This window comes from Sinocyclocheilus grahami, unplaced genomic scaffold (genome assembly GCF_001515645.1).
Source record: "Sinocyclocheilus grahami isolate Dianchi unplaced genomic scaffold, SAMN03320097.WGS_v1.1 scaffold268.1, whole genome shotgun sequence".
Lineage (NCBI taxonomy): Eukaryota > Metazoa > Chordata > Actinopteri > Cypriniformes > Cyprinidae > Sinocyclocheilus > Sinocyclocheilus grahami.
The window spans coordinates 301042-309572 of record NW_015505447.1 but is presented as its reverse complement, the minus strand read 5'-3'; the positions used below and the strand labels follow the sequence as shown (position 1 = coordinate 309572).

General features: G+C 37.0%; 1 long non-coding RNA gene across 1 annotated transcript in view; it reads left to right on the top strand.

The window, feature by feature from the left end:
• Positions 1–5632, top strand: part of LOC107599499 (uncharacterized) — a 10722-nt gene extending 5090 nt beyond the window's left edge. The window contains exons 2-3 of the long non-coding RNA XR_001610672.1: positions 3821–3826; positions 5535–5632. This is a non-coding gene — a long non-coding RNA (uncharacterized lncRNA). The remainder of the gene's footprint in view (positions 1–3820; positions 3827–5534) is intronic.
• Positions 5633–8531: the final 2899 nt, after the last annotated feature.

Sequence of the window (8531 nt, the reverse complement as noted above, 5' to 3'; positions counted from 1 at the left end):
ATTTCAAAATGTTACTGTTTTTGCTGTATTTTGGATCAAATAAATGCAGGCTTGGTGAGCAGAAGAGAATTCTTTAAAAACAATAAAAATCTTACTGTTCAAAAACTTTTGACTGGTATGTTAGAAGATATTAATAATTAATAAGGTGAGTCTGAGATGTTTATTTGACAGTGATTTCACATTTCTTTTTTGTATGAAGGCTAAATACAAATAAAAGGTGAACATTAATTTATTTGTGGTGTTTTTTTTTATTAAAGTATTATATGGTTTTATATGAGGTGTCAGACTTGGCAAATAAATTTTTCATAAGTTTGTTTGCACAGACATCCGTTGTGGGCGTTTTTGGCAGTTTTTACAAGGCTTTTTAAAATAGTGTTCATATCGATATCGGAATGATATCGTATCGACCGAAATTAAGAAATATATCGTGATATAACTTTTGGCCATATCGTCCAGCCCTAATCTCTTATTATGCTATATCATCACCAAATCCTGGATTGTTTTTGTCATCTTGTTTTCTTTAAATTGGCACAGGTTTTGCATTTCTTTTTGAAACTGACTGATCGCAGGCATCACTGAGCTGAGCTTATGCACATTAGTTTTTGAGTAAAAAAGGCATTATCTGTGGATAATTTTGGCAATGCTCACTCAAAAACTGAGGTGCGTAAGTTCATATCAATGAGGCCTATGATAAAATAGTTCAGTGTTTCCCACAGACTTGCACTCTTTGTGTGGCGGCACTTCCCCTAGGGGAAATACAGGCTTAATATAAAACAGCAGAAGCTAATTGATTGAAAATGCAAATTAATTCTCTGCCAGCAGGAGGCGCTTTTGGAGCTTCAGAAATGGCGGTTTCCCCGGTAATGGCTGTAATCAAAGCAGCGCTCCGCTCATAAACACTACTTTAGCGGGCATTATAGGAAAGATTAAATGAAAATGACATCGAAACTTTTTTAAAGACAGTCAGTTCCTTTTGAAGATACAATCATATAAAAACACCCATGCCTGCAGTGCTCATGTTTATTCAACGAAGTCAAAGCCTTTTGTAAAATCTATTTGTGGCGGTCAGTTTTGATATTGTGGCGGGCCGCCACAAATAAATCAATGTATGTGAAACACTGTAGTTCCAAAAAATAAAAATAAAATAAACATTTCTAATTGAAAGGAAACAAGTTGATAAAAAGATTGAATCCAATGTTTGGTAATGCATAGCATAATTTTTTGTTGGCCAGTAATTTTTGACCAGGAACACCACAAGTGTAACAAGGTAGGGGGGAAAAATCCTTATACCCTGTGTGAGCAAAGTCAGTAAGTTTTAGTCCAATGCAATAACACTAACTTCTCCAGGTCAAAAAGACCAGAACAACTGGAAAAGGCATGTTTTTCAGAATACCCCAAAGATCTGTGGATTTTCCTGCTGAATTGTACAATAATACAATCCATGTAGTCCTACTGATGATTCATAGCTTAAGATAATATTGACGTTTTATTGTTGAGACCTTCTCAGTATTCTTTCCAACAAGTCTTTGGAAAGTTTAGTATTCCCCATGATGTGATATCCACATTCCCCTCCTGTTCCATTATTCTATATTTGCTTTATTCCCCTCTCCTCTATGGATATAACCTTAGCTGTCATTGTCAATTCACACAGCTATACAGTATATGAACAACGGGACACATTCTCTCTCTTCTTATAATCATGAACATCTGAAAATCTCCTTTTTCTTACCCTCCTCTTTCTCTCTCCCTCGCCTCCTATTTCTCCTGCTTGTCTTCTTTATTCTGTCTGTAAGCTGAATGTGCCCTGTGACAGGTCTTGTCAGAGATTTCACAATCCTGACATAGCGTTAACTTGGAAAGCACCTGTAAGAATGGATGTGTGCGTATGTCATAACAAAATTGTGTTTGAGCAGGTTTGCGAGATGGAAGCGTAACAGGCTATAGATTAGGGCTGGGCGATATAGTTAAAAAATGTATCAACGATATAATGTTTCATATCGTTCGGTATCGATAATTATTGATATTTTTTAGAACCTTTTTTAAAACAAAGAGCAATAGAATTTTTTTTTACATTTAACCACTGTATTTTTTAATTAACTAAATTTATTGAGACAAACAACAAATATTTTTTTGTTTTAATAGTCAAAAACAAAATTAAAATTAAACAAATATCTAATTTCTAATGTTTTATATGTATGCAGATTAAATGGGTAAAATTTTTGGCTTGTCTCCCGAGGCCACAGGAGACAAAATAATGCAGCACATTTTAAATGTTCAACGCAAGGAAGTAATAGTCTATAAAAAATTACGTCTAAATTAACTCATATAAATCAAATATAATTTCGTAAATTGCATAAACAATTATGAACAAAACAGCAACTGCCGAAGCGCCATTCACACAGGCTGCATTTAAAAACATATGAGACGCAGTGAAAAGGAATAAACCTCCACAAATTTGTGACGTGTTTTCTAAAAGTTTAAACTGTTTTAACTTTGCATGGCTACATCTCTTGTGTGAGACGCGAGTGCAACAGTCATATTTGTCAGTCTAGAAAATGCGCTGAATATGCGTTCTGTGTGAATGGCTTGGTTTCGGTTTTAACCTAATCAAGATCTTCTACGCATTGAGCTTCTACATTTCTCTAATATTTTGAATGAATAATGCAGCAACTGCGCGTCTCGTGGGTTAGACTAACAAACATTAAACTACAACGTCACTTACATCATCATAACCGCATCTCGCGCTCCACTGATGACGCTCCCTGACACACATCTAACATTGGATTGTACTATTTTTGCATTCAAATGCAAATGTTTATTTTAAATTCGACTAATATTCATTCTTTACTCACAATCTCCTCATCACAGGCAGGCACAGCCCTCATGTTCGTGTTTGTGTGTGCTGTCTGCGTCACTCATAGCACGTGCCTATATCGTGCACTATATTGAAAATGTTTTATATCGTTATCGAAGAAGGTGTACCATCGATAAATATTGATACCGTTTTATCGCCCAGGCCTACTATAGACCACCATCAAGGCTTGATTACAATGATCCACAATCAGTGAAGGGCAGCCAGAGTTTTAGATGCTGATGGGATTCAGATTGAAGACTAATGCGGTGGTGATGCAACTAAAATATTCCATAATTGTGCATTAGGCAGAGTACGCTTTAATGCTTAAATGTGTGTGTGTGTGTGCGCTCATGGTTTATTCTACAATGTGAATCTAGCAGGTCTGTCTCGGAATGCATGAGGATAGGTGGCCCTTGTTGTCTGAGTACCTCTCAGTGTGTCTCTATGTGTGTGTGTTGTGGATGTCTTGAGGGAGAAATGCTTGTGGTCTATGAAGAATCTCAACTGTCTGACACAACATTAATATTCTCACTGCCTGCATTGTCTCTTTCCCTCCCTGCTCTGTCTGTCTCTCCATCAATCTTTGTATCTCCCCTCTATCCCTCTTATCGGAAATCCTACCACCTCCTGCCTCTCATTATTTAAAAAAATGTGTTTATAGCTCCCTTTTGTATTCTTTTCCCTCTCTCAGGAAGTTAGTTTGAATATCTAAGTTGCTGTAAAAGCAAATCTATGCATCATAACCCTGCCCCCAGCATTTCTGAAATGCATTTAAATGCACTGGGTTTGGAATGGCATGCTGCCTACTATTTTTTAAAGCAGGTACACTGTAAAAAGTAATCACTGAATCTACTTAAGAAAAGCGAGTAAACATAACAGATTTTTACAAATTTGTTGAATTTACTTAATTACACTGTGTTATGTGAACTTTCAGGTGGATGCAATAGTTAAACTAAACAACTTTAGTAAACAGTACTTAAGAGCATCTAGTTTGTTGGATTAAATCCCACTATGTGCCCTAATAACTCTAGACCAGTAGGTGGCGGAAGTGCACCAATAGGTGGCGGAAGGTTGGTTTAAACAAAACCTCACTAGAAGACAACGAACTGAACTTCAGAGTCAGATTCGTGTTTGAAATGTGGCCGCAAGATTAGGTAAGTTTTTGGTGATCTACTTATAAACTATATTGTCACAGTGTGTGCTATCGTTTTTGAGGAAAAGAAAAGGCCGATTTTATTAGTTTTTACTGACGAGCATTACTGTAACCATCAGTTAGTGTACTAGCTAGCCAGTGGCTTACAAGCTAGATTACAAGCATCGATCTTCCTCTTTACTGCTAGTTATAACATGAAATAAACGTGAGTAAGCATCATAAAGTATGTTAAGCGATACAGTACAACTTAATGAAGTTTATCATGTCTTATGTAATCCGTTTTTCAGCATTTAATGTTTGAACAAATGTCATGAAAACAAGTTATCATCACAACCACTGTTTAAATGTTTATATTTCAGAAAATTATAGAAACTTCATTTAAAATAGTTTTTAAATGTGCGTCAATGCCCAGCACTAATTATAACCATTTTCTTGTCATATTCTGTGTGCTCTTTTTTTGGGGACTTAAACTCATGCAGTAGAAGTGGAAGTTCTACTTGTTTATTGAGTGAAAAGAGAGCTAAACTGCTGAAAAACTTATTAAAATATGGAAGCTATGGAATATGAAAATTCTCCAATTCCATGTTTCCACATAGTATATGCTTATTCACATAGGTGTGCTAAATGAAAAATCATACTTTGCAGTTTTGTGAAACCCTGCACAGAATAAGTAGATATTCATTATATGTTATGCTGAATGCTTGTGCTTTGAGTGATATTAAATATGAGTTTTTTTAATAATTGTACAGACATCTGACATCAATGGGCGATGAACAGCAGTTCTCCACGGCCTTCCACTCTTCCTTGAAAAGGACCTTACTGATTTTACAAGACATGTTTTGTAAGTAATTTTGTCTGTTATATTCTGGTTAAGGACATCGTTCACGAGAGTACCACGACGTATGCGTGTGATGCTGCTGACGCAGGACCCGGCGTTCTGATGTAGAACACGCATGCACTGTACCTTGTTTACAAGCAGAGGAATGCACAAGCATTCTCAGATATCATCACAAATATCTTAATTTGTGTTCCGAAGATGAATGAAGGTCTTACTGGTTTGGAACGACATGAGAGAGTAATTAATGACAGAATTTTCATTTTTGGGTGAACCCTTTTTAAATAAGAGTAAGAAAAATAATGTGAAGAAAGAAAATAGAAATTAGGTAACAAGGAGTCTGACAATTTAGATGAAGGAAGAGTAAAGGAAACAACACAAAGAGGAAAGAAGTCAGAAAGGGAGGACAGAAAAGAATAAAGGTAAGTAAGTGAAAGAAATATAAAGAAATAAAGAAATAAAGTAATCAGATAAGCAAGAGAACAAAAACAAAGAGTAATATATGAGTGATAGAGACGTGAAAACCATTCGTTTAAGACATGGCCTATGAGGGTGCTCTCTTGATCATGGTTTTGTGGTCAGTCTTTAGAAATCACACAAAAGAGAATATATAGGTCAGTATTGAACCAAAATGCTGTTGTTGTTTTTATTGTTTTTTTTACACTTTTCAAATGTCAAAGCAGCAGTTTCAGAAAATGCCCTGTTGTTGTGCTAACAATCTGCTTTCTGTCTTTGTATTAACAACTTTAAGTTTTGAGTACAGCTTACTTGAGAAATTTAAGGCAATCTGTTTCCACACATTTGTCTAGTAATGTGAACAAAGCAGACTTGTTAAGAGAACTGTTTTGTTTGAGTTCTGTGCACTAAGCAACTTACATCTCTAAGTTGGCTGAACTTGTCAAATTGAGTTAGCAACACTCAAGTTTTCTGGTAACCTATACATATACACAAGTTACCTATACAAAGTTGCAGTAAGTTTTATTAACTCAAAAATGATAAACTAATTTGCTTGAGAAATTTGAGGCAATCAGTTTCCACAGGTTTTCCAAGTAAGCTCAACTAATTACTTTTTACAGTGTACTAATATGCAACCTGCATACTGCTGTGCATGGTATGTAAATGATCTGTATGCATGCAATACCCTGATGAATTAATACGTTCCCCAAAATGTTCAGTATTTAACCTGGGCACACTGCATTGCATGCTGAGATATGCAAGGATGTCTTCAATACCTAGAGAGAGCCATCTGATTGCATTCCCATTCTCATCTCAGTTTATAAAATCCACAATATATGATTAATACAAAATTCTGACATAAGCAGCTACTTTTGAATGGTTGTAAATGAAGAAAGATGGTATTTGCTCACAGAATGATGCATGGCACTTACGGATGGACCATGCTTTCTTGCCTTGATCGCAAAAAGCTATTGCTAATTTGATAACTATAATAAAATGTAAAACTTAAAAAATGCAAAATAACTATATTTAATTCAGAGAAGATATCAGCTGAATTTAACACGTAAAACAGTAAGGCCATGTGACAATGTAGCATTGTATTATCCTTGCATATGGTTTCACCCATTGTAAGAAAAGTAGACAGAAAAAGTAAATAAGCAGAAGTATACCATTCTGCATGCATGGAAAAGCCAGATTACTTATTTGCTTAAACTTACAGTGTACAAACTAAGCAAACTATGTGGGTTAGTGCATCCCACAATGCAATGCACTCAACTGGACCCTCCATTTCCAGTTTGACAAATTAACTGGTAGCCATAACAGAAGTACATTTTAAAATCTACTTGACTTATTTAATTGGACAAACAAAATTAAATCAAAATGCACAATATTTGTATTAATTAACTGAATTCATTTCCTGAATTAAACATGGAATGTTGAAGCAACATGCAACACATCATGAACTGTAGCATACTACAGTCTAAAATGTTTACTGTTACATATTTTTCAGAAATATTGCACTGAAGGACAATAATCAAACATTTCAAACAGTAGTATGCCATACTTGTCACACTGAAACCACCTTGCATGTGAGTGGCATGCAGTATGCTAATATTTCATTCCGAACATAGCCTTTGTATTGGCTATAAAAGTAAATTCCCAACACACAAACACTCATAAAACACACACCTCCCACATCCATGCCCTTTCCACTGGGACTTTCCATTGACACAGGGCTTCAGCAGTACTATTCTAAAAGGCTGCATAAACCACTTCCTGTCTCTCATACCCACACAGAATTGCTCATTAGGTGTCCAGTATCAAGTGTGTATTTTAACGGGAAACACTCACACATATTTATCTGTGGGCAGCGGACAACTACAAAGACCAAGAGCTAAATGACTCCCTGACATTGCATGCAAAGTAACTCACCCACACAGGCTACTGTAAACACTCAACTCTGTGATGCATCCACCTACTCGCACACCAACACACATCCTGCCTGAGGTACCTACATGGTCTGCACCTCAATGTGCTTCAAAAATCCACAATAAGCAATAAAATAAACAATAAACCCATGTATGCTGCTAAAACAATGAAACTGCATATGCTACCTATCTGTGAGAATACACAAACACCAACGGACACGCACACGTTCCGCTCGCTTTCAGGGGCGGATGAGAAGAGAGCACAGCAGGACATTGATATTCAGAACACCCACACACAGTGTGGTTAGGATCTGAGATCTGGACTCTCAGAGAGTTTCCTAGTTAACACACACACACACGCCGCAGTCCTCTACAGTCTCATCATTAGGCAGACTCACTCGCAAAGTACACAAATTTACTCAAAGTGCACACGGCATTATTCCCAACCAAACTGCTCTGCGCATTGTAAACACAAACAGGTTTCACTCCCCCCCCCCAAAAAAATATTGGGATAAACCCATGAACGATGCTCTATTATGCACCAATTTTTGACCAAACGACCAATTTTTCTGCCATCCACATTGAGATGCGCTGTATGCATGCAGCAAGGAATATAAACTAAATGACTGGTCAGACACGCATGGCAAAAGCGGCATCAATGGAAATAGCAGAGATTAAACCTTGTGAATGTTTGTAAAGGGTAGACAGATGATGCCTAAGCTCATGTATTAACCATAAAGAAATTTACACATCAAGGCAGCCAATTGGATTTCTGATGCAGGCCTACACGAGACAAGAGTAAATGATGAAGCTGAAATGTGCAGGGAGCATCGGCCGCAACAATCCTGAGCTGCCCATGTCGATGTCGGGAGGGGGGGTAGTATCGATCCCCATTTGTGCTTTCTAGTCCAAGTTTAGCTGTGAAATGGGGCGACACTGAGAGACTCAAGGCAGCTTGAACTTAATCAATGGAGATGAAGGTTTTGTTTCCCATTTCGCTCGCTCAAGGATGACACACTGAGGATAATTGCAGTCTTGTTTTTCAATCACCGAACAAATGTAGGGTGATAAGAGCGATGAAGTGAGCCCTGATGAAGGCTCCTTAGACCTAAGAAATGAAGTAGGCATTAGTTCCACCAACTTGTCTTTGAGGCTTCCAACTCTTTTGCCCTTCAGTAGTAACGTTGTATGTAATTTCCTATGTAATGACGTCCCGTCCACACTACTTAATCTGAGGGTCTGGAGTCGAACTACATCGTGCCTCATGCCATAATGAAATAGATTCGCTTCACTTGGAAGTTTCCA